At 35.3% G+C, this 13,939-nt stretch overlaps 1 protein-coding gene and 1 pseudogene across 1 annotated transcript in view; both read left to right on the top strand.

Annotated features, from left to right (window-relative positions):
* The window catches only part of GRM1 (glutamate receptor, metabotropic 1), a 285,034-nt gene that overhangs the window by 5,680 nt on the left and 265,415 nt on the right, over window positions 1-13,939 (top strand). The window lies entirely within an intron of this gene.
* Window positions 8,755-9,535, top strand: LOC105535379 (annotated as a pseudogene).

Here is a 13,939-nt window from a genome sequence, read left to right as displayed (position 1 = left end):
TTGGGGTGGGAGTTACCCGATTTTCCAGGTGTTGTGTGTCTCAGTTCCCCTGGCTAGGAAAAGGGATTCCCTTTCCCCTTGCGCTTCCCAGGTGAGGCGATGCCTCACCCTGCTTCAGCTCTCGCTGGTCGGGCTGCAGCAGCTGACCAGCACCGATTGTCCGGCACTCCCTAGTGAGATTAACCCATTACCTCAGTTGAAAATGCGGAAATCACCGGTCTTCTGTGTGGCTCGTGCTGGGAGTTGGAGACTGGAGCTGTTCCTATTTGGCCATCTTGCTCCGCCCCCCTATTTCTTTCATAACAAAGTCATTACAAAGGCCTTCAAAGCTCCATATTTGATCAGTTGGAATGAGTTGCTTAGAATGGAATAATGAACTATATTGATAGAAAAATAGACTTCTAAAAAAGGAAGCTCTCATAGAGAATAAAAATATCATATATTTAATAAATGTGGGGTAATGAAAAAACCAAACCAAACAAAACATGGGCTAAGAGCTCTAGCTATGCCACGGAGCAATTATGTGATCTTATTTACTTAGTAGCTTTTTGTCTTGTAGCCTATTTTTTTCTATAAAAATAAAATATTTGGCTCCAGGTCATCTTTAAACATTTTTCCAGTCCTAGAATTTATAATATATTAAGAAAATATGGCTAATCTAAGATCAATAAGGATGTATTTATAGATTTGTCTAATATTGTTCATGAATTGGGTCTGATCAATTTTCTCACCAGCCGCTTTGTTAAAACCAGAATTCATAGAATAAGCTGGTCAATATTAGGATAAATCTGTGGTTATGGAATATAGCCAGCAGACCCAGGGGAGACTCAAACTTTGACTTTGAACAAATTGGCATAGTATTCTCCACCAAGCAAATTAACTAATCACAATCAAGTTAATCATCGTGGAAAAGAATAATTTCTTATTGGCTCTATGAAAGCTTTATTTAAGATGCTTCTCTGAATTATGTGCACTATATTTATAATAATAATTTTAATAATGATTGTGATGCTGATGATGCACCTGCATCTGATAATACCTGTTTAGGACTTACTATATATAAGCACTGTTCTAAGAACTTTGCACATAACTCAGTTAATTATCACAACAATGTGATAAGATAGGTAGTAATATTATTCCCCTCTCGATTTATAGAATACAGTAACTTATCAAAAAGTGCTGCAGTGTCAGTGCTGGGATTTGAACTTAGGGACTGCAACATCAGAATCTGTGCTATTAATTAGTAAGTTTGTGGAGTAATGGAAAAACAAAACAAAACATGAGATAAGAGTTCTAGCTTTACCATGATTATTTTGTTTAAGAGATATTGGCATTAATCTTAGTTTCCTTTTAACTTGCCCTCTCTTTCAGAGATTCATTTCATTGTTTAGAGTCACCTTCTTTGGGAAAATCAGCTAAAGTATCTCCCATGAGAAAATTATTTTACATTTCTAGTTACTCTTTGTTTGCATTCTTTTATTTTGTGCTTAGTTTTAAGTATTTCCTATGATGATTCATTAAAGGATAATTCATTTAACCTCTTTTCGAGCTCATTTCTTTATCTTAACATGAGACTTTACAATATCATTCTCTTTTCACACCAGGCTTTATCTATAGAACTGTATTTATGTAGAAGCCAACTTGGAATGAGTGCTATTTCTCTAAAATTCTAAGTTACAATTATTAAAATTCTAATAGTTAACTGATGAATCTGTTCTAATTCTTAATTTTTTTATCTGAAGAAATTAAAACTGAGAATAATTTATGTGTATGAATACAAAAATCAGCTACTATTTATTGAGGGTTTGGTAGGTACTAGGCTATTGATGTATGTTGTCTCTAGTTCCAACAACCCTGAAAGGTTGACTTGAAAAGCAGAGAAGTTCAATAATTACTCCAAATTCCTAAGTTTAATAAGTGGTGAAGTCAATATTCAAACTTACTACTGCACCATATTATCATATATATATATATATATAGGTATTGAATTGTAACTGCCTCAACTGTAGGAACCAAGTTTTGCACAGTTGTTTATTTTCCTTCATGCCTAGCATCGTGTTTTGTCATGATAACATTTTAATAACTACGTCAAAGTGCTTGGTGGGTAGTAGAGAGAGCAGGTAGCTTCACTGTGTGACCCCTGATTTCCCTGTGATAGTCTAGAATCAGTAAATTTTACCTGGTTTGGTAAGGGTTGATGCTCTTCAATCAGCCTGTATCTCTACAATTCATCTGTAAAATTGGAACAACAACCCATTTGGGTTGTTGTATTTGTCTAATCCCAAAATGCCTGCTTGCCTGATGAGTCATCACTGGGTCTCACTAGTAAGTCCCTTGGGGGTACCTTAGCTCCCCTAAAGACACACTGTTCTTTCAGGTTGAGTGAGAGCCTCCTGTCTTTAGTCCTTTGCCTAGTGTTGGCACGATCCTGAGCCTCCACCCTGGTTTCCTCATCTTGGGAAGACTTTATTGTAAATTTACATTCTGCTTTGTTAGGAGTCTCTGAGCAGACATACTAGGTGTACCACATTTATTTATATATTTGCTAGCCTTTTTCACTGGATTATGACTACATTTTTTTTTTTTTTTTTTTTTTTTTTTTTTTTTACCGTTCTTACATTTCAGTTCCTTGTCCCTTACTAGTGTGTACTGTTTTATCTATTGTTTCTCGCAGCTCTGTGATCTTCTCACTCATTAGGCCAACTTTCTATCACTCCTCACTGCAGGGAAACACCACCTCCGGCCCTTTAGCTAAAAGTTGGTCTAAGAAAATTTTAAATGCCATGCTTTTTTAGTTGAAACACAACAAACACATCAAACACACACGTAAAAAATGGTTGAAATGGCAATAGCTTTATTTGGAAAGAAGATTACAGTTTCATTTAAAAGCAAATGAAGTACTTGGTTTTTACTGTGTACCTTTTGGAATCTTTTTCTTTCAGAACACATATTTGGAAAAGTGACCTCTATATCCTTGAAATATAAGATTATATAGCATGGTGTTATGTTTCATATGCTTTTTAAAAATAAAATATGGGTTATTTTAGCTTTCATCTTTCCACTATGGGAAAAAAATGGGGAAGAATCTAAAGTTTGCAGCCTTCAGGAAAAACTGCAAAGGTTTTATTTTAAAGAGAATATGGACTTTCATTGAAGTGTGACATCTCCAAAAATGGATTATAATCAGAAGGCGAGCAAGGCAGATAAGCATTTTCTGATGCATAATGGTCATGACTTACAGATATATGACTTGGCCTTTTCTCAGCTCCCAAGGGCAGGAAATGATTACAAACCTGTAGACAGGCTATACCTTTCTTAAAACACTCCTGCTCTACAGGCAGATTAATGAGAGCTTTGTGGAAAATTACACTGCTAGAAAAAGACTGAGAAATGTTGCTTGGGGAGGAGAAGGAATTTTGTTTAGAATACTCTAGAGAATAAATATTATTTGTGAGATATCAACAGTTATTGTGAGTATAGATCTCTGGCACAGAATTGCTCAGGATTTTCATAATAACTGAGGTGGCTGATTTACCTTAAAGTTGGTAATTATAAACCCTTCTTATATTCTAACACCTATAGTCTCATGTTTCAGATACTGGACATCTGAAACACGAAAGATTCCACTTTCATGGTCTTTACCTGCCTTTAGGGTATTAAAACATTGAGGAAAAGGATATCTGGTGCTGCCTGCCTCTGTATGGCACTACCCAACTTGAATAGATGGAAAAGAATGTCATTATGATTCAGTTCATTTTGTCTTTGATGCTGATCAGAGATAATATGGAATTTATCTTAATATGTTCTTGTAGCACCTGTGGCAGTTCTTACCTGGGTTTAAATCAGAATCAGCAGACACACTTAAAAATAGATTCCTTGATCTCACCTTAGACCATCAGTACAATTTCTTGGTCAGGACTTTGGATCTTCTTTCTTTATTTTCCCCCCTCTGATGAGTTAGCTTTCAGAACCACTACCTTATGATGCCTAGATCAGGGATTTGCACTCATGTGGCATTCACTATGCATGAACTGCTTATAGGGCATATTTGAAAGGGAAGACAAAATGAAAGTTTAACTCTATTGCCTGTGACTCTACCAATTCAACTCTGTTTTTTTATTTCTTGAAATTTACTTGCCTTCAAGGTTTTTGTCTTAAACTACAGATACATTTGAGATTAGTTAATAGTAGTAGGAGCAGTACAAAACTATTAGAAGTTCTGTTTATTTCCTGTGTTGGTGTCTTCTCCTGCTGCCCAAATTAGCCTATTGACCTGCCCTCTGAAAACATAGTCATGTTCCAGTTTTCTGATTAATCAAAATGCAAAGTAGGAGCATTTAAGCATAACTCAAGGTCAGCCTTAGCTATCTCCAAGTCTAGAGTTGCCTGGGGCCTACCAATGAACTATCTCTTGCTAATTACCAGAATGAGGTCTGATGATTGAGTTGTTCCTGAAGTCAGACCCTCTCCATAGCCGCTTATCTGTCTACATCATAAAACTGGGGATATTTTAAAAACTTTAGCTTTTGAGCTCCACCTTCTTCAGATTCCAGTTTAATATGCTGGGGAAAGGACTTAGGAATTTATCTGTGGTCTTCAAATTAGCTTTATTAAATTCACCAATTTTATGTGTTTATTTGATGCATTTTGATAACTCTATACAGTGTATACAGTGACATAAGCACCAAAGCAATCATGCTTTGGCTTAAGCACCAAGGCAATCATGTTGTGGAACACTTGCACATTGTTTCTAAGTGCCCCTTAGTGCCCCTTTGCAGTCTCTCCTCCGCAACCCCTGGAAACAGGCAACCATGGCATTACATTTTGACTTTTTCTAGAATTTCATATAGAAGGAATCATACAGAATGTAATCTCTTGTGTCTGATTTCTTTCAATTGACAAAGTACTTTTGAGATTCCCTTATGTTGTTGGGCATATTACTAATTTTCTCTTTATTGCTGAGTAGTATTCCATGACATAGATATATCTCAACTTGCTTATCCATTTACCTATTGATAGACATTTGGATTGTTTCTAATTTGTAACTATTTTGAATAATACTGCTGTGAACATTCTTGTACAAGTCTTTGTGTGGACATGTATTTTCAATTCTCTTTAGGAATTATCTAGAGGTGAGATTATGGGTCATAAGTGTATGTTTACCCTTGTCAATTACTGTATAAGAAATTGACTATTTTCCAAAGTGGCTGTACAGTTTTGCAGTTCCACCAACAATGTATGAGAGTTCTAATTCCTCCACATCTTCACCAAAATAGTGTTGTCAGTCTTTTTACTTTTAGCTATTCCAGTGGGTGTATCATGGCAACTCTTTGTGGTTTTAATTTGCATTTTCCTAATGACTAATAATGTTGAACATTTTAATGTACTTATCTGACATTTTAGTATCTTTTTTGGTGAAATATCTTACACATCTATGTCCATTTGGATTTCAGGTTGTTTATCTTCTCATTACAGAGTCGTAAAAGTTATTTATAAATTCTGGACACAAGTGATTTATCATATATATGTATAATAAATATTTTCTCTCAATATGTATCTGAAATTTCAATTCTGCTGAATGTCTTTGGAAGATGAAACATTTTGAATTTTAACAGTGCAGTTAATAATTTCTTCTTTTATGGTTTATACTCTTTGTGTTCTATCAAAAATATTTTACCTCCTCCACGGTCACAAACATTTTTCTAAAAGTTTTATAGTTTTTGCCCCATATTAGATATATGACTAATTTGGACCTTATTTTTGTATATGTTTTGATATAAGGGTGAATGTTCTTTTTATATAAGAATACCCCAGTCATTTGAGAACATTTTACTGAAAGAAATATTATTTCTTCACTAAATTAACTTGTCATTTTGTTAAATATAATATAACATGTGTGCGTTTATTCTTATTTTAGATTAATTGAAGTTTTAGCATTCCATTTTATCTCTATTTTTGGCTTACTAGCTATGACAATGATTTTATGAATCTAGGGTTTAAAATATACTTCTTTACATTGTTATTGCTCACTTTCCAAGAATATTATACTGCATCACATATGATGTAAGAAGTTTATGGTAGTAAATTTCTATTTCTCCCTCACTTTTGGTTCTATTGTTATCATATATTTTATTTCTATATCTATTCTTAAACTCAAAATACATCGTTATTTTTGCTTAGTGAATTATCTTTCAAGAAATAAAATGAGAAAAATTAACTTCTATATTTATCAATATAAAAACTGTTTATGGCCTTCTTTATTCCTTTGTATTAATCCATATTTTCATCTGTATTTTTCCTTCTGCCTAAAGAATTTCATTTAACATCACTTGTGGGGCTTATCTACTGAGACAAATTTTCTTCTACTTTTTGTTTTGCCTTCAAATGTTTTAATTTTGTCTTACTGAATAAAAAATCCTTAGTATAGAATTCTAGGTTGATAGTTGACTTTTAGTCTCAATACTTTAGAGATATTACTTAATTATACTTTGACTTGCATGGTTTCTGATGAGAAATCTGCAGTACTTCTTTTTACCTTTGTTTCTCTAATATGTATTATCACTGAATGCTCTTAAGCATGTTTCCTTATCACTAGTATTGAGTCATTTTATTATGATAAGCCTTGATGTAGTTTTATAATATTTATGGGACTTGGGGCTTCTTGAATGTTTTAGTTAAGTGTGATCAAATTTGGAAAAATGGCCATTACTTCTTCAAATATTATTTTTGCCTTTGCTGTTATATTCTTTGTAGCTGAGATTCCATTTATATGTGTTTGATCTCTTGATATTTTTACAAAGAAAATTTATCTGTTTACTTATTTTCCACTTTTTTCTCTTTTTCATTTTCAACAGTTTCTATTGCTGTAACTTTGAGTACACTGATCTTTTGTTTTGCAACATCTAATCTGCTGTTAATCCCATCATGTCATTTTAAAATTTCAGATATCGTATTTTTCATCTATAAGTTATACCTGAATATTTTGTTTACTTTCTGTTTCTTTTCTTAACATGGTCGTTCTTCTGGGATATACAAAAACATATTTAGAGTAGTTGTTTTAATGTTCTTCTCTCTTTTACCAGGCAGGCTTTCCACAACAGTTTATGGGGTATGTGCTGTTCTCAGTGTTGTGTAAGTTCCAGGATTTGTTTGTTCTGTGTTTTCCAGTGAGTCTTTCTCCAGCCTTAGATATTTTTTTCTCAGATATGTGCACATCAGAACTTAGCTGAAGACTGGAGGGAATCCCTCCACAGATTTATTTCTCAACCCACTTTTCTCCTTTTCAGTGCTCTGTCCCAGTAAGTCTACCTGCTTCAGCCTTCCCAAACTCTGATCCCTGTTTTCTTATTCTTTGCTGAATTTCCCCCTCCCTGTTCTGCAGCCTAGAGACTACCACTGGACGGTAACGTGGGCAATTTGGTTCATCTCTTTGATTTTAATTTTCTGGAATATGATACTCCTATATTGACATTTATACAATGTCTGATAACAGTTGATTCATATATTTTATTTTGTGTTCTAGTTGTTGAAGGCAGGAGGCCACTATTTCACATTCCTACTAGCAATGTATGAAGCTTCCACATACTAACTGAGGCTTGTTATCATTATTGTTCTTTTTATATAGCTATCTCAGTGAGCATAAAATGATATCTCATGTGGTTTTGATTTGCCTTTCTGTAATGTTTGTTTATCTGAGAATATCTTTATTTTGCCTTTAATTTTGAAAAATATTTTTGCTGGACATAATATTCTTGGCTAACAACTTTTTTTCCCTCCAGCATGTTGAATATGTCATTCAACTGTTTTTTGGCCTCTTTTGTTTTTCATAAGGGATACTTCTGTATCTTATTGTGGTTTTCTTTTTATGTGATCAGTGGTTTTTCACTTGCTGTTTTCAAGATTTTTTCTTTATTCCAATGTAATCAGTTTTACTATGCTAAACCTTAATCTTTTTGTGTTTATCTTACTTGGAGTTCATTCTTGCATATGTAGATAAAAGTTTTTCAGCAAATTTGGAAAGTTTTCAACCATTATTGCTTTAAATATTTTTTTTTCTCCTTTATCTTTCTCCACTTTTTCTGGAACCCTTTTTATATGTATGTTGGTACACTCACTTAAAGGTATCTCACATTTCTCTGAGGCTCTGTTCACTTTTGTTTTTATTGTTGTTCTATTTTCTCCCTGTTCTTTGGGTTTTGTAGTCATTATTGATCCACTTAGTATTTCTTCTGCCAGTTCAAACTTACAGTTGAGCCCTTCTAGTAAACTGTTCATTTTGTTTATCTTTTCAACTCCAGAATTAATTTTGGTTCTTGTTTTTTTAAATAACTTATGATAGTCTCTATTTAATTAGACATTGTCATTGCATCCTTTTTTTTACTTCTTTAAGCATAGTTTCCTTAGTTCTTTGAATATATTTATAATAGATACTTTTAAGACTTTGTTATAGCTGACATCTGGTCCATCTCACAGGCAGTTTTTGTTGCCTGCTTTTTTTTTTTTTTTGCATGTATATGAGTCACACTTTTTAAAAAATATCTCATTTTTTTTTGTTATAAACTGGAAAATTTTGGTAATATGTTGTAACAATTCCAGACACTAATTCTATTCCTCTTTGTTGGGGCTTGCTTTTGTTATTGTTTATATTTTTTATCTTGGGTAGACTATTGTATTGAAGTCTATTTTTTTGCAGTGTGAAATCACTTGAAATAATCTTTTTTGAATTTGTGCTACGTACTAGGGGCATTTTATATATGAGAAAACTATGGCTCTGTTTGATGACTTTTCCAGAGCCACTTACCTAGTCACTACAGCAAAGATATTCAAATAAAAATTTGTCTAACTCAGGAGTACTCTCCTGTGTAAATTGGCTACAGTGATGAAGTTTGCAGAGGATGTATGTATTCATTTTCTATTTTCTACTATAACATATTACCACAAGGTTAATGACTTAAAAATACAAAATTTTAATATTGAGTTCTGGGCCCTCACATGCCAAAAGCCACCTGGCATGGCAACTACACACCACTCTGCATCCTACAGCGTGGATCCTCTGCATGTGTCTTTGGGAGATGAGCTCACTGAAATGGCCATGTCCAGTCAAGGACACTTTGAGGGAAATTTTGAGTCATTGGATCTTGCAGAATTTGCTCAAAATCAGCCATGGGGGTAAGCTGTTTGGACAGGAATCTGGATCTATGGCTAAAAAGTATCGCGTGGCAACCCAGCTGTTAATTGGAAGCTTCACTGGATGGTGCATGAGTTTCGTATTCCAAAAGGTTGAAAATTGGCTGCAACAGCTGTAAGGGGTGAACTTTTTCTCCTTTGGCTTGCAAGTCATACTGAGTACATCAAAGATGACTGGCAACAACTGGAGGAGGACATGAAGAAAGCCAAAGAGCTGAAGATCCATAAGAACAATCAGATACCTACTGAGGTCAAGAGCAAAGTTGAGGAGGTGGTATCATTTGTGAAGAAGAACGTTCTAATGACTAGAGGAATTTTCAGAGGACTTCTGCTTGGCGTGGCATTATAAGGAGGATGGCCTCATTTCTATTGTTCTTGTTTTTTTTCTTTTTTTTCCAGCCACCAGCCTCTATACTCCATCATAGGTCATAGAGTCCTGCCTCTTCTTTTCCCATGCCTTCCTCCGTGCTGTGGCAAATCCAAATGGCTTTTAGAAGCCTCTGTTGGTATAAGTTAATATGGTCCTACCATGAGCTTGATGGTGGCAGAAGAGACAGCAGATATTACTTCTCTTTCCAGTCACTATTAAAGATATTCTTTACTCAGAAAACAAACAAACAAAAACAACAACAACAACAACAACAACAACAAAAAAGCTCTGGATGTCAGAAGTTTGAAATGAGTGTTACTGGGCTAAAATTAAGATATTGGCATGCTTTTTCTACATTCCTTGGATTGTAGAAATCTGCCTACATTCCTTGGATCACAGCCTTCTTCCTCTATTTTCAAGCCAGTAGCATTGGGCTGAGTTTTCCTCACACTACCATCTCCCTTGTTCTCTCTTCTGTTTCCCTCTGCTACTGTTAATGATCATTGTATATACATTGGGCACACCTGGATAACTCAGAACATTCTCCATAATTTCAGACCAGGTGAATAGAAGACCTTATTTTATCTACCATCTTAATTTCTTTTTTCCTATTGTATTCACTGGTTCCAGAGATTTGAGCATGGACATCTTTGGCTGGCTATTATTTTGAGTGGAAGGTCAAAGAGAGGACAGGTGTTAGAGTCTGTGGAAAAAGCAGTATCTAGGAAATATTTGGTAGAGGAGTGAGGGAGCCATAAGAGATTGGTAGATTGAGGGAAAAACTTGATAGAGAGTAAGAATCTTAAAGCTATATGAGGTGGGGGATAGCCAAGAAAGGTCTTAGCACAGTGATATTCAATGTGGGGTTGAGACGAGGGTATATTTTCACAAGACAACGTATGAGTCTTAGAGGTAGGTTAGTGGTTTGAAATTAAAACAGTATTTTTTATAGTCCTAGAATTTGTTTTTGTCATATTTAATGTTACTTGAATTTAAAAAATTGAAAAATGTATAACACTTTATACTTTTCACAGAAAGAGATAAGTTTTGGAAGAGTGGAGAAACACTAACTGATAAGTTGATCAGGGAGACAGGATCATAAATAAATACATAAGGCTGGAGTTTAAAGAAAGAGGCGACATTTCTTCCTCTGACCCAGGACACTGAGCGAATTAATGGCTGGGTAAAAGTTTGGATGGATTTTGGTAATAAATGGATTCAGAAACAGGTGTGCTGCATTGCAAGTTCTTTGACTAGAAAACTTGATTTTTGGCCTGACGCGGTGATTCATGCCTGTAATCCCAGCACTTTGGGAGGCCAAGGTGGGCAGATCACCTGATGTCAGGAGTTTAAAACCAGTCTGACCAACATGGAGAAACCCCGTCTCCACTAAAAATACAAAAATTAGCTAGGCATGGTGGTGCATGCCTGTAATCCCAGCTGCTGGGGAGGCTGAGGCAGGAGAATCGCTTGAACCCGGGAGGCAGAGGTTCAGTGAGCTGAGATTGCACCATTCCACTTAGCCTGGGCAACAAGTGTGAAACTCTGTCTCAAATAAATAAATAAATAAATAAATATAACAATAAAAAGAGAAAACTCTTGATTCTTGCAATCCTATCATATCCCATCTCTTTTTGTGAATAAAGTAATTTCGAAAAATAGTAAAATAATTAAGAGCCACTGCCTTCATCATTCTAGACAATAAAAATAAAAATTTTGTGAAATGGTTGAAAATTGCACAGAATAGTTTTTTTTTCCTGAGATCCTTTTTTTTTTTTTTTTTTTTTGAGACAGAGTCTCGCCCTGTTGCCCAGGCTGGAGTGCAATGGCGCAATCTTGGCTCACTGCAGCCTCCGCCTCCGGGGTTCAAGTGATTCTCCTGTCTCAGCCTCCCAAGTAGCTGGGATTAGAGGCACCCGCCACCACGCCTGGCTAATTTTTTAATCTTTAGTAGAGATGGGGTTTCACTATATTGGCCAGACTGGTCTCAAACTCCTGACCTCATGATCTGCCTGCCTCTGCCTCCCAAAAAGTGGGATTACAGGTGTGAGCCACCATGCCTGGCCCTTCCCTGAGGTTCTTACTCAGAGTTGTAGTTTCAGTTATGTCTGTGTCAGGTGTGTTCACGTATTTGGGAGAATATGGATCCTTACTTGTTATCTGACATCTTATCTCTTAAAAATAAGATGTTTCTATGCATTTTTAAGACAACATTGAAAGTTGAAAAAAACATGTCCTTAAGGATTTTAAAATTCAGTTTGAGAAATTTTTATACTTTTTTTTCCTAGTGTTAAATTTTCCCTGCACAGGTGTATTCCTAGAAATTGCCATAGGCATTTTTTTTTTCCCAAAAGGTAGACACAGCTTCAGGGATGTGTGGAAACACTACACAATAACTACTGGATATGACTTTATGGGCTTCTGGATTTAGCATTCCTAATAGAGAAATATGAATATTATTTTTTCTCTTTGCTCATCAAATATAGCACATTATATAGTTATTAAATTTTACTCTAGTCCATGCCTGCGGGGATTGCAAACCTAGATAAATGCAAAGGAGCTGGAATTGCAAAAATTATGTCAGTAAAGAGGTATACTGTGTGTAGTTTGCTGACATGTTTTGCCAAAGTAGAATATTGAAAATTATTATATCAATGTACTGATTTTGGTCACTACATACTATTGGAAAATGTTATGTTGTTATACAATCACTTAATTAAACTTATAATTTCCAAAAGATAAACAAGAGCTTATTAACTATGTTTTGGTTTGTTAGATTAGGAATGTTTACACTTGAATCCCCAAGGCTTTGTGCCTTAAATTTTCTTTAAAGAAAGGAAAGTCTTGGCTGAGACTGACTTTCTGTAGAGAAAGACTTGTGAAATGCAAATGATTTTCATCCATCCAAAATCTCATTATCTCAAGGCTCAATTTGGGGAAAACCTGCTTCCAAACTCATTCACTTTGCCATTGTCATGGCTCAGATTCTTGCTGGCTATTTGTTGGAGCTATCAGTTTCTTGCCATGTGGGCCTCTGTGTGGGGCCAGCTCAGGTGAGATCTGGCTTCCCTGAAGTGGGGGGCAGATAGAGAGATCAAGAGAGAGAGGGGAGGAAGTCATAGTCTTTCAGTAACTAATTGTGGAAGTGATATACTGCTACTTTTGCCATATTCTATTCATTAGAAGTAAGTCACTAGGTCCAGCAATTCAAGGGGAGGGGATTGCACAAGGGAATGAACACAAGGAGGCAGGATCATCTTAGAGGCTGCCTATTATGGTGGTGGAAACAGACCATTTGCATTTGGAAATCACTTTTTCTAATTAAATATGTCTGGCTGTTAGTCATTTTATAGTCTTGCTTTTAAAGCTATTATGCTAATGAGGTTAAAGCAGAAATCAGAATGAAAATTTTTCAGTGACGCCATTGGAGGACATACGTCACCTGTGCTAGCGTTATCACTTGAGTTTTCTGAGACTTGTAATAGATACTTGTTACAACCTCTACTTTCCTTAAATGTCATCTATTTTAAAAGCTTTAGGTAAAGCCTCTCACCAGTTGTTTGGACATTTCTATACAGATGGTGTTTCCTTGCTGAGTTTATTGTATTTTCCATTTGACTTTGAGGAGCAGTATATGAAAACCAGGAGCATTTTACTTTATAGAAGTTGGTTTGATTTTCTACTTTTTCCTTCAAACTGGTAAATAGTAAAAATAAAACAATACAATACACATAAATACAAATGCAGAATCCATCTCATAAATCCAAAATATCCTCCTCAGTGTCATTGGAAGTTTTTCTTTTTAAAGTCACAAACTGGAGTTTTCAAGTCTTCATGCACAATTCATATGGTAAGGAAAAAAAAAGATGTATATGCTATACCTTACTGGCTACAAGAGAAAGGCCCACCATCTTCCCTATCGATGATAGGGTAGGGGTTACATTAGGTTATAAAAATATATTGGTTGTATTTCACAGAGCTTACAATAATACTTGGGTTGTCTGAACCTATATGTTATAATAGACATTGTGGTTTTGGGGAAACCTCTAACCCTCTTTCCCCACTTTAACGGACAGACAAAAATTCACTAAATATAGTAACTATCTCCTAAGTTATTCTGAAGATTAAATAATAAAATATAATTATAGTAAGGGCACGGTTTTGTTTAGCTAGTTTTGACTCTAGTGCCCTTTCAACAGTGCTTTAGGCTTCATAGGTATTCAATTCATTTTATTTTTTATTTTTATTTTATTTTATTTTATTTTTTTTTGAGACGGAGTCTCGCTTTGTCTCCCAGGCTGGAGTGCCGTGGCGCGATCTCGGCTCACTGCAAGCTCCACCTCCCGGGTTCACGCCATTCTCCTGCCTCAGCCTCCTGAGTAG

The sequence above is a fragment of the Mandrillus leucophaeus genome, unplaced genomic scaffold, assembly GCF_000951045.1.
Source record: "Mandrillus leucophaeus isolate KB7577 unplaced genomic scaffold, Mleu.le_1.0 Scaffold1451, whole genome shotgun sequence".
In the NCBI taxonomy this organism is placed as follows: Eukaryota; Metazoa; Chordata; class Mammalia; order Primates; family Cercopithecidae; genus Mandrillus; species Mandrillus leucophaeus.
Note: the sequence above shows the minus strand (reverse complement) of the source record. Positions and strands in the feature narration are given on the sequence as shown.